This window comes from Lactuca saligna, chromosome 4, assembly GCF_052625555.1.
Source record: "Lactuca saligna cultivar CGN05327 chromosome 4, ASM5262555v1, whole genome shotgun sequence".
NCBI classification, from domain to species: domain Eukaryota; kingdom Viridiplantae; phylum Streptophyta; class Magnoliopsida; order Asterales; family Asteraceae; genus Lactuca; species Lactuca saligna.
The window spans coordinates 271,967,370-271,986,150 of NC_136420.1; the positions used below are offsets into that span (position 1 = coordinate 271,967,370).

Here is an 18,781-nt window from a genome sequence, read left to right on the forward strand (position 1 = left end):
CTACTTAGAGCACAGATGTTAAGAGACTGATCCTAAACCCAAAAGATAATGATGCACTAGACATCATCTAACGGCGATGAGTATTCCTCGGGAGAACCCTGAGGTCTCTCATTTGACGTACCACCTCTTGAAGGTGTCGTTCATGAGTCCTTTGACGAGCTCGAAGTTCCATGACCTCAGCTTGAGAGGCAATCAGACGTTGTTGCAGAGTTTCATTGGTTCTCCGGGTCTGTTCCATATCTTCTTCAAGACGGTGAATGCGGACTGTATTGACACCAGAGTTGGCATCAATCTCCACGACCCGGTCGATGGCTGCTCGACATTGCGAGATACCCTACGAATAAGGACGGGTAGAGCCCGGTCAGCAGAACCACCATCGCTGACGTTGTAAAAGGTTCGGTCCCCAAAGTAAGGTAAGGGTTGACCCTGTTCGTCACTCCAGCGATTCAAGTTATGTACCCACAAGGGAGTGGGACCTAGAAAAGCTGGTTGAGGGTTGTTGTTCAGGGCTTGACCTACTAGAGGTAGGTTGTTGACTTCAGGATCAGAGTCTGATCCATCTGAGAAGCCTTCAGCTTGATGATCATCCAATGGGATTGGGTGTTCATCATCAGACTCTGCTTCGAGCCATCCTGCGTTGCCTTCATTTGGAAAGTACGGGTCGCCGTGATGGAATCCAGCCATCTAAATTTACGCGAGAAGAGAGGTATAAAGATGTAGTATACAAGTAGTTGGTAGTAAAATACACCTATAATATTTTAAGTTTAAGTCCTATTGAATCTTCTTGTAGTATTGTTGGTAAGTTTTTAGACTTGTTAACACATCACAACCATTCTAGGGCATATGCTAATCACTCCTCGGACCAGCATAGTTGATCAGGCTATGCCATTCCCAGGACTGACGATATATCCCCGAGCTTACCTGTGATATTTAACAATCGTAATACTTTTGTTCTTGTCATTGTGACACTGGTTTTAGTATGAATGTAGATTAGTATACTTAATTAAATATTTTAGTATTTTAAGTATAGACTCTTGGTCAGAGTGTTTTAATCCCAAATGGGTTTATAGTTTAGTATATCTTTTATGGGTTGATACACTTGATTCACTATAAACAATGCTCTGATACCAATCTGTCACACCCCAAAACCAAGAACGGCGGAAACGTTCTGGGGCGGAGGACGTCATGTAAGTATCACAACACAGTAAATGTAAATAAGCAAACAACATCATCCATTGCATTAAATATATAATTTTAATACAAGTGTGTTCTGTACATTATAGACACCCAAAAATAACGTATATCAAAATAATAAGATGAGTCTTGAATGCGCTCCATCTTCTCAAAAGCTGGCATCTGTACCTGTCTACTGATGACCTGAGAATACAAGTTATTTTGAAAGAGTTTATCAGCATTAAGCTGGTGAGTTCATAAGTATTTTAGTGTCTGTATTTGTCATTCAAAAATGTTTGAACATGTATCAAGTATAAGTTTGTAAAATGTATGTAAAAGTTTGCAATCGTTTGTAAAAGTTTGAATCTCTCAGAAAATCCTATATTTTCTATCAAAGAAGCCTTCTACCAAGGCCTGACTGTTTTGTATGTTCACTTGATGTAAAAGTGTGTAATTTCCCAAATGTAACTATCATTTATCAAAATATAGTTTGTACATAAACGTTTTAAGTGAGGTTATCACTAAAAATATGTAATGGGTAAATTAATGTAGTATTGTAGCCTTTGTATTTTAAGAACTACTACTGTACTAAACTACCTTAAACCGGATTTATATTAAGGCATTACGTGATAAATTGCACCATACTATCGACATGTAACAACGACATAATGAATGGTCGTAATAATGGAATGACGTTTGGCACCCGCAGACCTGCAGGTCCGGCTGTAGCTAGCAGCAAGGTGTAGGATTGTCAATCCAGTATAGATCTATACGCAAACTCAACGCTCTCCCTTCAAGAGAATTCTGGCTACAACTCGAGCCATGACAGTTAAGTCATGCTCCGATTTAAATCACAATAATAAAGTGTTCATGTATATGTACTGTTTCTCGTTCTAGTATATGTATATGTATTGTTTCTAGCATCATTGTATATGTATTGTTTCTAGTATATGTATATGTATTGTTTCTAGCATCATTGTATATGTATTGTTTCTAGTATATGTATATGTATTGTTTCTAGAATCATTGTATATGTATTGTTTCTAGTATATGTATATGTATTGTTTCTAGAATCATTGTATATGTATTGTTTCTAGTATATGTATATGTATTGTTTCTAGTATCATTGTATATGTATTGTTTCTAGTATATGTATTGTACTGCGTTACCCCGATGGTAACCAGCTAGGATGTACTGTTGTATATGAATCTGGGAGTACTTTTATGTCTATACATGTATATATTATATATAATTAATGTTGAAACGACCTTCGGATGGTCACCCGAAGCTCCACCAGACCACATCCAAATCGGGGAAAAGGAAATAGGATAGGTGGCTTTCCTAAGCCTTTTAAACATTATTTATACATCTATACTTATATAGGCATGCAATTTATAAGAAGTATAACAAGTTTAAATAAAACATTTGATAAGTAAAAAGAGTTTGTAAAACATTTGAAGTGAAACAGTTGGATAAACAGTTTGAACATTTGTAAAAATCGTTGTTTTCCTAGTTATTAATCACATGTGATTAAAGGCAATCACATGTGATTGAAGCAATAACTATAAGTATTTGACTTGTATTCCCCCCCCCCCCCCCCATAAAGTGTTTAAAACATTTAAAATCATTTCAAAGGTTGATTTAAGGGGTATAAACTCACATGTGGTGAGTCGCTTGAATTGAGGTATCGGGTACCGTGCTAAGTGTCAAACGGAGACTTGTTCACACGTACGAGCCTAGTTATCATATAATAAGCATATATATAACTAATTAGCCACATAATAACTTAACAAAGTAAGTTAACACAATTAGGAACATATAAACACTCTTATGAGTGTTTAAGGTTCAAATGGTTGCATCTAAGTTGCTACGGGACAAGGCAAAAGGGTTTGAAGCATCAAATAGCCTTGTTTAGGAGTTTACCACCCAACAAACCCACATCTTGGAGTTTACGGCCGTAAACTCATGGGTTTATGGCCGTGAACTCCATAAAGGGTTGTTTAGGGTGTTTTGTGGTGCTATCTTGGTCCTAGCTCACTCCTAGCTTTGTTGGAACAACATGTAGAGTAGTTTAAGACCCTAGAACACTCCATATGGGAGTTTTCGGCCTAAAGTCCATTTACCCTAGAGTTTACGGCCGTAAACTCTTATGGGTGATGGCTTTTAATTCATTTGAGGCACTTGCACATCAAGGATGGCTTCCATGATTTTACCTAAGGCTAATGAGGACAAGATGCACACATTTGTGTCTTAACTTGGAGTTTACGGCCCAAGATATGTTCCTTGGCCGTAAACTCATTTAAATGAGTGTTTATGAAGTCTTTTGATCTCCTTTCAAGTCCCATGTGTTCAAGCTAAATGTCTTAAGGCCTTAGGGGTGTTTGGAAGGATTTTTGTCCCACAAAAAGGGGTTTACGGCCCAAGATCCTTTCTTGGCCGTAAACTCCTAAATCAATATCATTTTGGGAGTGTTTTCAAGTCCAAATCAAGTACAAGAACTAGTGGTTAAAGTCCTTAAGCATTTGGGGAAGTTTTAGGGCATTTAAGCCCTTGAAAAGGGGTTTACGGCCCAAGGGAGTTCCTTGGCCGTAAACTCCTAATAACTTGTGATTTTGATGAGTTTTTGATGTTCTAAACAAGCACAAGTATTAGTAGTTCAAGTCTCAAAGCTCAAGGAGGCAAGATAGGGCTTGTTTGCCCATTTGAAAGGGGTTTACGGCCTAGGTGTTCTTTGGCCGTAAACTCCTCTAATCTTGATGATTTTGGACCTTTAATGATGTTATAAGGCATATAGTAAGCATTAAACATGTTAAGGAAAGTAGACTCACAATCCGGGATGAAAACCCGAAGATCCGTCAGAGAGAATTGGCTTTTCTCTAGTTCGAATTGTGAATAATGAATTAATTTAGTTCAGAAAACTATTTATAGTCCATAAATATTTTGACAGAAATTATTTTTATTCTGGAAGTCGGACTATAACATTGTGAAACTTACAGTGTTCAAGTTTCACGATCATAGGAGCATCCAATGTCTGGATATGTCCAGAAACGTAAACCCTAATGTACACAAACTTGTTCGGACATGTCCGAAATTTACATGAATTGGACTAGCTTCTATTGAATAGACGATGTTCGTACAATGAAAATTTCGGGTTGTCACAGTTTTATCCAAAACACCACAAATTACCAATTTCAAATGTACAAGAGTATGAACACATTTTACTCTACATTTAACAAGTGTTTTAAACCTTTCTTAAGATTATGTCACTCAAGGCTTAATCTTGGAGTATGACTCTAAGATTTAATTTTGGAATGAAGTATAATTTATCTTTTGATCTAACCATTTCAACAATTCACGATTCCTCTCCTTAGCCAAACAAAATGAACTAAGGTGTCCTTAGAGGATCAATTGTGACATGGTTTCATAATCACTAAGATAATCATAAAACAAGATACTCAAGTACTCTCCCATCTCTTCAGATTAGAGAAACGTTTATCTTTCTGTCTTATTTGATTCTTCTTACTCATTATGTCTATCATTGAAACTTCTCCAATGATCCAAAACTATACGTAAACTTGTAAGTATAACCATATTTACTAAACTTTAGTAAATCATAATGAATAATCTTATCAACTTTGTGGTGGACCTGATCAGCGCACACCCAAGTGTATCTGATCCCTTTGTCCTTCACTTGATTCACATATACATGTGAACAAGGAACTAGACTTAATTTCCCAAATATATAAAAAAAATTCTCATGATCATACAATACAAGTTGCATGATTCCAAGTTTCTATCCAACTGAAACTTAGGTGATGAGAATCTTTCCTTATTTGGTAAATTATGACACTTCCACTAATGAAAGATTCAAATCCATTTACACATATTGCTTATCAATGGAAACATATAATCAACAATTCTTTCACAAATGCCATTGTAAGGATACTTAAAATAAATAAAATCAAAATCATTTTTCTTTTATTTTAAAACTTTGCGGAAAAATTTATCCTTACAATCCATATGGAAAACTTGTTGTTATCTATTCCTAAGCAATATATCATAACTCTTAAGTAATAACTCAAAATTCTGATCACCGAACCATGCGATTGAAATCCATCTTTGCGATCAAAATCAGCATATACTTCCTTTAAGTTTCTTCACTTTTTCTTTGATTCTTAAAACTTCAACATGTGACCTCGTCATATTATGCAATAAGAGTCTCAAAATAGAAACTTAATAGAGTTAGACAATGGACTTTACCTGAAGTATGAAATATTAAGGCTAGGACCCAACAACCTATTTATAACTGGAAGAGGGATGCCGTAATCCAAATTATAAAATAGTTGAAGGTAGGTAAATGACGATTTACCAATTTCCACCATGAAAACAAAATATTTTATTATTAGGTTTTATTGGTTTTGAAACTCCTAGATCTTTTGAGATACATTGAACTTTTCAATGGCATGTTTGAATCTCGATTGTGCCCTCTCAAATTTGTGACTGGGATGCCGAGGATCACAAACAAGGTGTGAAAAACCATACAAATTGACTTGGTACCCTTAACAATATTACCTAATCGATGTGCCGGTTAACCACACACGCTCCACCGATCTATAATAAAGTCAAGTTACCCTTTGCCACTCTTACTAGTCAATGTTAGTGTGCCGGTTAACCACACACGCTCCACTAACTACTTGGTAAGGTACAAAGTGTAATTTTATGGGCTAGCACCTTTTCACATTTTCCTAAGTAACTAAGATTGAGAATTTATAAGTGTTTAGTTACTTAGTATTTTTTTATTATACTTTTAATGAAGGGAGAATTATAGTCCATTCCTACCCGTTCGGCTAACGACCCTCCACTAGTCAAGGAAGCGGTGGGTGAGAGTGGACACTCATTAAACTGCCATTTTATAGGCAGTAACCTTATACCCCCTTATAGATCGGCTTCGTGAATGAGGCCTACTAACGGTAAGATTGACTTCCTCTTATACATATCTATATAATTAAAATTATAATAATAGTATAAAGGTTGAATTTTAAACTTTTTAAAATTTCAATGTTCAATTTGGAATTAAAGTATACATTAGGAGTAACTTTTCAAATTCCAAAACTTGAGGGTAAGTTTTGAAACTATTTCAAGACTCTTTAAATCATAACTTATGAGTTTAATGGTTCATTAAAATGAAGACTCTTCATTTTCATGTAACCCCTTATTCTTTAAAAACACTTTAAAGAAGTGTCTCTTCAACATCCATAACTTGAGGACAAGTTATGGAGTCATTAAACTATTTAATGGAAAAAACTCTTACATTTTATGTAACCTACAAAACTTTTATGAGTTTTTAAGATTCATAAATATGACTTTTCACATAACTTGAAGACAAGTTACAAAAACATGTTTTATGAACTTCTTTTAGACTAATATGGATTGAAAACAACTAAAACATAATTTTTTTCATTATCAATCTAAACTAACTCATAAATCAAGGAAAGATAAAATTCTTGAAAATTCATAACTTGAGGATAACTTATGAACTCCATACAATTTTCAACAAGATCATGAATTATATCACCAAACAATTTGCACATAATTCCTATGATCTAGCAAAACTCATAAGCATGATCATTCATAATCAACAATTTTCAAGAATAACATGAACACATATAAACTTGAAACTTTTATTATAGCATTGAAATTGGTTTAACATAATCATTACCACATTCAAAACAAGTTTTATAAGCCCAAAACAGTCAAAGGTAATGATTCTAGACCAATTCCAGCACCAAAACTCGAAAATATGCTGCCTGGGGTTCCAACTCGTCGAGTGAATGAACAAACTCGGCGAGTTGGATGCATTTTCCCTTGGACTCATCGAGTCCCTTCATGGACTCGGCGAGTCTGCTGGGCAGACAGCACCAAAAGTCGATTTTTAAGCAGTTTAAGCAAGTACAACAAGAAAACAAGCCTAGGCTCTGATACCACTGTTGGGTTTTGAGCAATCTAACACTCCTAAGTGTACATGCAACCCTAAATACCTTGGATCTATGTTTTCTCTATTATACATGCAAATATCAACTTTCCAAGGTATTGTTCTATTCTAGCATACAAAACTTTGAATAACACAAGTTAGAATAACATACCTTTTTGGTGCTTGTCTTCATGAAGCTTGAGTGCCTAGTGCCTAGTGCCCCAAGTGTGACACCTCAAATGGTTCACACAATACCATAAGCACTTGGAATAACTTGGAGAGAGATTAGAACACTTAAAGAATCAGCTTGCCGTCCATCCATATCATAGCCACCGATTTTCCTAAGAAAGAGATCATTATATAGTGTGTTACAATTAGGGTAAACCCTAATTGTCATGGCTATCCATTTCCATGGATCCATGGGTTCAAATACACCATGGAGCATCCAATGGGTTTTAGCCCAACTTGATAATCCATGGAACATTAGCCCACTATATAAGTATGGATGATTTACACAATCAACCCATATATTTAATTACTCTTCTTTTGATCATATAATTAATTCTAAATTAATTATTGATCAATACTAATTAAATAATCTTATTAATATATTAGACATTATAATATATTAATAAACCTTAAGTGTTATTTCTCTCATTTTAGTCTATCCAAGTGCATGATGCCATGTAACCCAAATGGACCATGTCGGGTCGGGTCAAATCTTACCAATTATAGTTATGGACTTAGACATTAATCCAACAATTTCTCCTCCCAAAGTTAATCATTTTTAGTTCTCATTCACTCAACATCCCACTTTTCTCTCTCTAAAACATCCTTCTTCATTTTGTCTGTAAATGACGAACCTATAATCAATGTCACTGGGAGAGATTTTTACATGCATATCTTCATGCGTTCATAAGAATCTTTGTATTTTGGTGGATGATTTTGGTGAGGTATAATCCTATATAGATGACGAGAGAGATGAGATATCCAGAGAGATAGAATCTCTTTTTTCTGTCTCTTCTTCTCTCTAAAATCCCAACTCTTTACCTCTATGAATTAGCTCCAAAACCCATGAAATTTCCTAAAAATATCCCGTATTTTACTCAAGAATATTCATCATTTGATCAAAACCTAAATCAAATCCGTCAACTTGAGTTTTACAAGTTTTAAAGATCCAAAACCATATGCATGCAAGTTTTTTATTTAGAAACATCAATTTGAATGAAATAAGTTCATGCATGGTCTTCAAATCACAATGCATGTGATGAACATCAAGCGTATAGGCGTGATTATCAAAGTACATTGCTAAGAATGCTCATAAAGGATTTATTCATAAATAAATATCTAAAACTTTTTTCCTGCTCAAATCCGATTTTTCCTAAAATCCAAACAACAAAATAAGATGATCTGGAAACTTTAAGAAAATAACTCGTTTTCTCTATTTATGGTAGTTTTTGCAAGAAAATAGAGCAATAATTCATATAAAAAACTTTTGATGGTTAATAAGTTCTATTAAAATTCAAGTATCACCTATGCACCGAGTAAAGACTTTTCATGAAGCTTTATGTATTTCTAAGGTTGTTTTCTGTTGATTTCTAATTTATTTTTTTTGAAGATAAATAAATAAAAAAGTACAATTATAGATGTCTAATGCCATATTTCATAATTTTCACATCTTCTAGACAACATAAAGACTCCACGAAAGATTTTCCAGATTTTTTAAGAAAATGTATTATTTTTCCTGATTTAATGATTATTTAAGGGTTTAAATTAATGAAAAATAGCTACACTTGTCCATAAATTTTAAAACTTTACCAGAATTTCTTATAATATACACTAATCGTGAATATTAAGTTTAATGAATTTATCTTACTGTTTACTAATTTTTCATGAGTTAATCCTCATTTATGAGAATAAATCAGGGAAAATAGTTAAACTATTCTATAAATTATAATAAATTTGCATAACATTGTGTATTACATTTTAGCCAAAATCAAAAGATTGGGCAGTTTTCTAAATAGTTTCGTATTTATTTTCATTTTTATAAGAATAAATACACAAAAATTATAAGATCAAGTTAAACTATTTGAAAATGACTTTGAGTATTTTTCCCACGTTATATGCATTGTATAAAAGTATTACAGAAAGATTGGAAAATTTTATTAACTGTTTATTATTTTTCATGATTTTATGATGTTTTCAAGGAATTAAATGATGGAAAAATAGTTAAACGTCTTTAAAAATCATGAAAAATTACAAGTGGGTTCTAAATTATAGTTAGAACTGAAATACAAAGTCTAGAAATTTTTAGAACTGATTCGATTTAGTTTTGGATTTTTAGTATGTAAAGCTCTTCCAAAAGTGCTAAAATGCATTTCAAACAATTACACAAAATGGGATTTGTCACTTGCAAATGTTAATAAGTCAATTGGTATACAAAATAAGAATTTTTAGAAAAATATTTTATACAAAAACCTAATTTTGACACTATAGTGACATGATTCTATTGTAGAAATTAAGTATACTAGTATCAAATTTTTGACTAGAGACTTACTAGTGCATAGCCTTCTCATAGGGAGTTGGTAGTAGGACGTGAGTGAAGTTAACTCAAGGCATCAATAATACCTTCATGTATCATTGTGAGTATTCACGACTCCCCCTATTTTCGGTTTTAAATGTTTTGGGTGGAAAAACATGTCCTAAACTATTTATGTTCGTTGTATTTATTTCGACTCCTATAAACTTGGTTGCTATATTTTGCATGTATGTGTATGTTAATCTAATTCATGAGAACCGTATCACGATTAAGTCTCTGGAAACATTTGACACAACTCATTAACTCTTTTGAGCCCATGGCCATTATGCATAGCGCTATTAGGAGGTAGACAACTCATCACTCGCACGATTCGCTTGATGGTTGTGAACTCATGAATGAAAACTTGATGCACATACGAATCTTACGTCGCATTTTTGCAACGAAACTTGTATACTCATTTTAGCAGTGAAACTTGTATACTTATTTTATCAGTGAAACTTGTATACTCATTTTAGCAACGAAACTTCTATACTTTAGCAACGAAACTTGTTTACTAATTTTAGCAATGAACTATATTTCCCATGAGAATATGAACTTTGCATCTCATTTAACGTACTTTATTTTTCATGATGACAACGAACTTTGTTTATTTTATTTAGTCATTTTAGAAATGTACTTTTATTTATAAAAACTTCTATCAAATCTTTGATTACGATTCATGAAGCTAATATTTTTATAAACCTGTGAACTCACCAACTAGTTTTGTAGTTGACGCTCATTTTACATTCTTTTTCAGGAATCATCGAGTAAGTGGCACATTGAGACACATCACTTGTAGGAGCCTTCACATGTGCTGTGTTTTAAATACATTGTAATTTCTTTCAAAAAATTGTTCAAACTCATTGTAAATTTGTAATGATTTTCATACTATGGTTGGTGTTGTCTTTTAACTTTTTCTATGAAACCCTTTGTATTTCCACGCCCCCGTATTTCCGATTTAGCGAGACCAATAACTTCCTTTCTAATATACCTTAATCATTACCTAATTTTAACATTATTTTATGTTTGCTTTTCTTGCATCACTAAGATAGCAGCCTCTGTTGACTTGCTGCCATCTGTTTCAAGATTCTTTTTTCCTGCGACATCTGAAGATTTTGCCATCAGGTAATTATTAAATGCATGGCTAAGAACAAAATCAGTAAAAAGAAACCGCTTGGTTCATTCCATTTCATTCTTCACTGATTCCTTAATACACACACAAAGTAAACAGATCAAAAAATAAAGATAAAAAAAATCAATTTTGGTAGAAATAAAACTCAATTGTAATGGTCTTATTATGTTGTACATTTTTGAAAATTATTGTTAGCTTCTTTAGTCTCTGTTGGTATTTGTGTCTAAAAGAAAATTCAATTGGAATTAGCGACCTTTTTGTCCAATATAATAGCATCATACTTTTCTTATTAGTTTTTTTAGTTTTGACAAACAATGTGTATGTATGTATGTATATTTAAACTGGGGCTGTTTCGTGTAAAATAAATAAAAGTTTTTATAATTAAAGAAATATACTTTAAAAGTACACTATTACCACTTTTTAATTTTTTTTATAACAGAGGCCATTAAATATTGAATTTATAAAGTGTTACAATGTTGTCTTTTTAAAAAGAAAAAAAGAACCAAGTTTAACCAATTATAACAATGTAATTTCGAAGGACAGTAGTAAAAATTGTAACACTTTATAAAAAACAACAAAATGGTTTTTTATGTACGTTGAATTTCTAAAGTATTACAATGTATGTAGCAGTATAGGTTATGATGTTTTTATTTTTTTTAACAAATCAATTTTTAGCCATTAAAGCAATGTACTTTCAAACCATATTCCTATATATGGAAAAACTTCATAAAATGGGACCATTTGTAAATATATGGTTCACCATTTATGTAATTATAATAAAACAATGACCACTTGTGTGCATATCAGAATTTTTGTTGAGTTCACAAGGGAGTATGTCATTTTTTTTATAATATACCTTGATTCATATAGAACAATATCCCTCTACTTTCTAATCCATCTTTTTTAAAACCTTCATTCTCATTTTTCCAACACAAAATAAATGCATTGAATGTGAAGAATACATCTGCCTATTCATCTATTCGTCTGTGAGATCACCACCTGTATATAGTAAAAAAATACTAAGCAACTGTATATCCTTTTCTTTTTCCATTAAGTCATGTACATGTAAAGTGGATAAAGTGTTTTACAATTAAGGTCTATTTCATTTAATAAGAATAAATAAACCAAACCGTCAGAGCACATTATGAATAAACATTTTGCCCTTACATAATTACATTCCCAAAAAGCAAAATTTTACAATGTTAATCAATTTTAATCGTAAGAGAAGTTGGGGGAGGAAAGAAGAAATGAAAATATGTAAAGCATTTTTGTTGTAATACATTAATTGATTTATACATAAGCATCATAAGCTTTATATATATATATATATATATATATATATATATATATATATATATATATATATATATATATATATATATATATATAGAAGTAGGTTCATGCGAAAATATAAATATCTTGCGAAAACGCGAAAACAAATTTTATCTTATGAAAATCAAACACATGTACTATAAACAAATAAATTTATTACCAATAAATTAAAGATAGTAAGTTTACATTGGACGATGTTATTGTAATATAGATTTAAAGACGGTTTTGATAATTATATTTTTTTTACGTCGTTAATCGTTTGTAAATTCATGTTTTCTTAATAAAAATGTTAAAAATCATACTTTGCTAATATTAAACAATTTATCATCTATCATCGATTATCATCATGTATTTCAAAGTTTGGATGAATTATTTTCCAAAATATAATGTTAAGGTGACATAATATCATTGGTTTTTCTTGTTTTCGCAAATTATTTGCATTTTCGCATGAACCCTCCTCTCTCTCTCTCTCTCTGTATATATATATATATATATATATATATATATATATATATATATATATATATATATATATATATATATATATATATATATATATATATATATATATATATATATATATAGGGCCGGTCCTATATAACCTTCGCCGTTTTTTATTGATTAAAAAAATAAAATCAAATGCTGTTTTTTATTGATTAAAAAAAATACAATCAAAGGCCGGATACTCCCCACCTATAAGCCACAACCCAACAACTATTAATTTAAAACAATAGAATAAAAATGTTAGAAAATACTCTCAACCCTAATAAAAACGTTAGAAAATACATAGAAAAGAAAAACAAAAGATAACGTTATGTTGTACAATAGAAAAAATTAAGTTTTTTACAAACTTATTCATAGTTCCTTTTTGATCTTCATTAAATTGTATTTTCTTGGAGACATTTTTAACCTATAAAAATCAAGATATATCAACAATCAATCACAAATAATCAAAATAAAAAACAAATAAATAAAATAAAATTAGATGAGACTACATGCACATCCGACTTCAACTCTCTTTTGGTTGTTTATATCCACATTCAATTGAGCTCAAAGCAGAAGTGAGAAATTTGAAGATTAGAAAATAAAGATATCAAGTTAAAACAAAATCGTCTTTAAAATTAAGAAATTTCGAATTATTCAAAATCACAAAACACAGATTAACAAAAAAAAAAGAAAAAGAGAGTACTTGTAACCTGCTGCTTAGTTTCTCTCTTAGAGTCTTAGTCTTGCCTCCTAGCTATTAATAAACTAATAATCCTTAAGCAGCCCAAAAGAAATGAGAATTCTGAAGTTTAAAAAACAGTTAAACAGAGAAATCAAATTAAGAAATGATTCATACAAAATCGAAATCAGAAAATTATATTTTAATGATGAACAATGATTCATAACAAAATCGATTATGCAGATTCTAAATGAAAATACGAAATCAGAAACCTCTATTTCTATTTCAATGAATCAATGTCCATAGATAGATTGGGCAGTTGTAGAATCAGAAGTGAATAAACAAAATCACTGTCCACTGCAGTCTACATCCAACATATTTTAATGAAAAAAAGGAAATCAAGTCCACAGATTCAGAAATTACAGACTTACCCAGATAAAAACTTCCGATTCTGAAAGATTGAAAGAAATCCAATTGGTGTTGCAGTTAATCTCGAGTCTCAACTCTCAACTATCAAAAGAAATTCATTTTCCACTAATCTAGATTGCTGCTACTACTATTTCAGAAAAATGAAATCAGAAATTAGAAGAGAAAGAAAGAGTTTTGAGTATTGGGATGCGAATTCGGAGAATCAGAAAAAGGAGAAGAATTGATTAACTTAAACTAGAAATAGAAGAATGTGAACTAAACATTAGGGTGTTGCATCGGGAGAGATGGATGATGGTGTCGTTTGGGTTTTCCATAGAAGCGATTCAAGCAAAGACGAAGATTGAAGAGATTACTCTTGCCTTTTCAATTTAGATCGGCGCTTCGTAACCGATAGTATTGGGCCATGTACATAAGGCTTAAAAAATTTGGGTTGTCACCAGTATAACCCAATAACATGTAGAAATATGGGGGCCCTTTACTATTTGGGGCCGGGGCGGTCGCTCAACTTGCCCAGCCCATAGATCGGCCCTATATATATATATATATATATATATATATATATATATATATATATATATATATATATGGCCGGTCACAAAGATAATTTCTTTTTTCGTTTTTGTTCCTTACAAAGATAAAAAGAGCATGATACCTTTTTTTTTTTTTTTCATAATTTATATATTATTTACTTATGATTGTAATCCAAACAAATAATATAAAACTTTTCCTAATTCCCACCTTGAATTAATTACCATTTCTAAAACCTAATGTCATATGTCATTCTTCTATTCTCTGATCTCATCACAACTTAAAGATGCACCACCACCGGTACCTCTGGATGCCGTCATTGAACAACCAGTTTCCATCGCCGAAACCGTCATCCGCCGCCTCTGCAGGAACCACAGAAACACCATCGCGGCTTTCTCCTCTTTCATATGTCACTCATCTTCATGAATCACCACCCTCCGTCTCTCCTTCTACCTGCAAACCTTAAGCCATTGAACTGCCTCCCTAGACCACCTATGTAAAAAAAAATGACTCCATGACAAACCCTAGAAGCCAAACAACCAAATAACTATTAATTACAAAATAAAAAAAAGGCCAAAACACACTCAAATACATAAACCTTGCAAAAAAAAAAAATTACATTCACAATGTTTTTTAGATGGGAAGTTCATACATATTTTTTGGGAACCATTTTTAACAAATAACAATCACATATAATAGATTAGCAATCAAGATAACAAAATAACAAAAAAAAAAAAAAAAAAAGTGAAACAGAAAATAAGAAAGTGCCTGTGGGCTGTTGTGGTTGTGGATCCTATGAGAAATTGTAAAAGCAAGCCCCATACATATATTTGATGTTAAGAAAGACAATGAAATCGAATTAGGCAGAACTATCTTTACAAAAATAAAGATTGGGTGTAAAAATCAAATTGCACATATTAACATTTACATTAAGATATTTCACAGAATAACATAAAAAATCAAATTTCAGGAAGGCTAGAACTTACACAGTTTCACAAATCACAATCAGATTCTCCATTGCATCTCCTTGCATGGGCTCAATAATGAGAGATAAGACTCCCTCTTTGTCAAACGACCGTATTGATACACACATTGTGAAATTCGAGCAAGATTAATAGTCATATCAAGATTAATAGCCACGCGGGCTCTAATCATTTCCCTCCATGCTTTGTCAATTAAAGTTTTTATATATTACCAAAGGGCTTGTAGCCCAGCGGTATCCGGTGTTGCCCTCCCTACTTGAGGTTGAGGGTTCAAGTCCCGTCCTGAACATAGGTGGATTTTAGGTGTAGTTTAGGAGTAGGTTATATTTGCTGTTTCAAAAAAAAAAAAAAGTTTTTATATATTCTTGTGTAACATCCTCACAAAAACTATTCTCGTGCATGTAACATGATATTGCATTTGCAGTTTTCCCTCTAGCTACCTCATCCTATATATGCCAAAAAAAATACAAATTTTAGAAAGAAAACAGTAAGTTACAAGGTTTTATCAATACGTTGAACAATAAAACATACAGACGAAGTACCCAAATCATTGCAAAGTCTAAAAACAATTGATGACCATTTAAAAAGATCGTTATATTTCTCAGAGTTCTCAACTACATCTTCCTTGAATTCTTGATTAATTAAAAAGTAACCATGAGTAAGTATAACCATTCCCGAGACTGATCGCCATGCATTATCCATATAATCTTGAAGTGTTGGAATGTATTTTTAATGAGTCCACTTTATAATAATTTGTGGGAGCTTTTGCTTTGCTGTGTATACTGAAAAGAAAGTTTGAGAAAAAAACTAGATAGAGTGGAAGTGCCATTCGATGACAAGCGTACTGGAGTATTTAATTGATTATCCATTCGAGTAAAAACTGGAGTATTTGAATACTCAACTTTAGCTCCCTTGGTCTTTACATAAGAAATTTTTTTGTCTTCATAAATATTATAATCTAAGATACGTTGACTAGATTGCCAACAGAAAATGTGACACTACGATTTTGTGAATAGTATTCTTAAAGAAACGTGTCATTTTGCATAATACATCAATTTTGTGCATTTAATTATTGCCTTTCTTTTCATGTATAGTCCCACTGTGTAATGGTCGGTCAATCACTTTCGACTTTTGTCACATTTAATCACTAAACTTTTTTTCGTTATCTATTTGCCATTGAACTATTGAAACTGTTCACATTTTACCCTTATGACCGGCTGTAGCCGGTCATAAAGGTAAAATGTGAACAGTTTCAATAGTTTAGTGGCAAATAGATAATGAAAAAAAGTTTAGTGACTAAATGTGAACAAAATCGAAAGTTCGTTTCCCTTATAAAAAGTTCAATGACGAAATGTGAACAAACTTCATATTGTATTATGTTTTAGCAAAATTATTTATTTTTGTTTAATTGTAGCAACATTTGTTGATGAAGAAATCAATGAAATAAAAACACAAAATGTAACATTTGGATTTCCAGGTATCATCATTTAAGTATTTTTCTTTTGAGTTAAGAAGAGAGACTCGACGAGTTAACGCCTCAACTCGTCGAGTAAGGTCGCGACTGATGACTCGGATTAATGAATGGACTCGACGAGTTAGTGAGGCGACTCGACGAGTCCACGCTGTTGTCAGAAACCCTAAATCTTTGGGCTCGAGCCATATTTAAAGGCACTTATGGCCTTCAATTGCGACTACCTTTCCCATAAGTGAGAACCCTAGCGAGCTTGAGTGTGTATAGTGAGAGGAAGAGCTATCTTGAGCTTTTTGGTGTGATAGATCTGGACCCTTCTAGGTTTAGAGAGCCGAGAATATAAAGCTTTAGTAGAGTAAACCTTGGGGTTCAAAGTTGGGAAGCATTTATGGTATATATAGTTATTTTCATCTTACACATAGATATGAAGTATTTTATATAAATTACGTGCTATGTGTGCATATTATTTGAATACTTGTTGTCTATGCTGGATGAACGATTTTATACATGTTTTAAAAGATTTAAACGGTATATTTATTTTATATCTACAAATATGTTGCGGATGAAACATGGGTAGATGAAATAGTTAGCGTGTGATGAAATAAAATGATGAGAGATAGATGATGATAGAAAGGTGGTGATAATTAGGTAAATAGATGATGATGAATATGTGATGTAGCATGAAAGGAGATACCATAACCTTAACCAACAATGTGGCGATGTAGTCATCTACCAGAGTATAGATGACGACCACGGACTATTCTAGACAACCCAGTGGAAACACTAGTAGGCCCATAACCTGTAGGTGATGAATTACGAGTTCAGACGATGTTGTAACTACGTATTCATGTGATGATACTTTAACCCCTTACTATGAATTACGAGTTCAGACGATGTTGTAACTATATATTCATGGGATGTAACAAATTTCGCATGCCAAACCAATGGTCATAATTCACATCAATGAGAATGATTTATTTTTTTGTAAAACCAAAATCAGATTGGAAATTTTGATTTTTTATTTTGGAAAATGTCAAACCATTGGTTTTTTATTTCTGTTTTGGTTTTTTGTTTTTTTTCTAAATATATTTTGTTTTGTTTTTTGTTTTTTGTTTTTTGTTTTTTTATTTTTTTTATTTTTTTATTTTTTATTTCATAGATTTCTTCATCAACAAATGTTGCTACAATTTAACAAAAATAAATAATTTGCTAAAACATAATACAAGAGAAGGTTTGTTCACATTTATTCATTGAACTTTTTAGAGGGAAACGAACTTTCGATTTTGTTCATATTGCCGGTCATAAGAGTAAAATGTGAACAGTTTCAATAGTTCAATGGCAAATAGATAACGAAAAAAAGTTTAGTGACTAAATGTGACAAAAATCGAAAGTTCGTTACCCTTTCAAGTCATTATCCCTTTGGGTTTTAAACATGTTAATTTTGAAGAAAAAAAAATGACAATTTTGTGCATTTAAATGTGTGCATGTGTTAAAGAATTTTCTTTTGTACACTTCTTTCTTAAATGATTGGGAAGACTATATAAAAGTCATAACATATTTGAGTCATAATCTGTTTAATTTTTATGTATTTTTTTATTCAAATTAAATCACTAAAAATGATAATTGAATTTATTTTGAGCATTTAATTGGTCAATAATCAGTTTCAATAATTATACTTTTGATCAAGATTTCAAATTTTATTTGAAATTTGATCCAAAATTTACAGTTTTAACCTAGATTTTTAATTTTATTAAAAATTTGGTCCAAATACATTTTTTTGTCCAGATTTCAGAATTTTGTTATTAATTTATCTTAAATTTAGTTTTTTTACATTTTTTTTTTCTCAAAATTTGTTTCAAATATGTTTTTTTCTTTATAAAATTATACTTATAGAAAAATATGTTTTTCACATAAAAGACCTTATTTATTCTATATAAAAACTTTTCAAAAAATTTTTATACGAAATACCTAAAAATAGAAATTTATTAAGTACGTAAATATATAAAAATCCGTTTTTAT

At 31.6% G+C, this 18,781-nt stretch overlaps 1 long non-coding RNA gene across 2 annotated transcripts; it reads right to left on the reverse strand.

The window, feature by feature from the left end:
* Positions 1 to 12,816: 12,816 nt before the first annotated feature.
* LOC145043622 (uncharacterized) lies at positions 12,817 to 14,176 on the reverse strand. Of its 2 annotated transcripts, none has more exons than XR_013681082.1 (3): positions 13,783 to 14,176; positions 13,182 to 13,474; positions 12,817 to 13,096 (listed from the first exon to the last, which is right to left on the reverse strand). It is a non-coding gene; the product is annotated as an uncharacterized LOC145043622 (long non-coding RNA). The 2 variants fall into 2 exon arrangements; XR_013681083.1 differs by having other exon boundaries at positions 13,383 to 13,474; positions 13,783 to 14,173.
* Between the last annotated feature and the right edge of the window lie 4,605 nt (positions 14,177 to 18,781).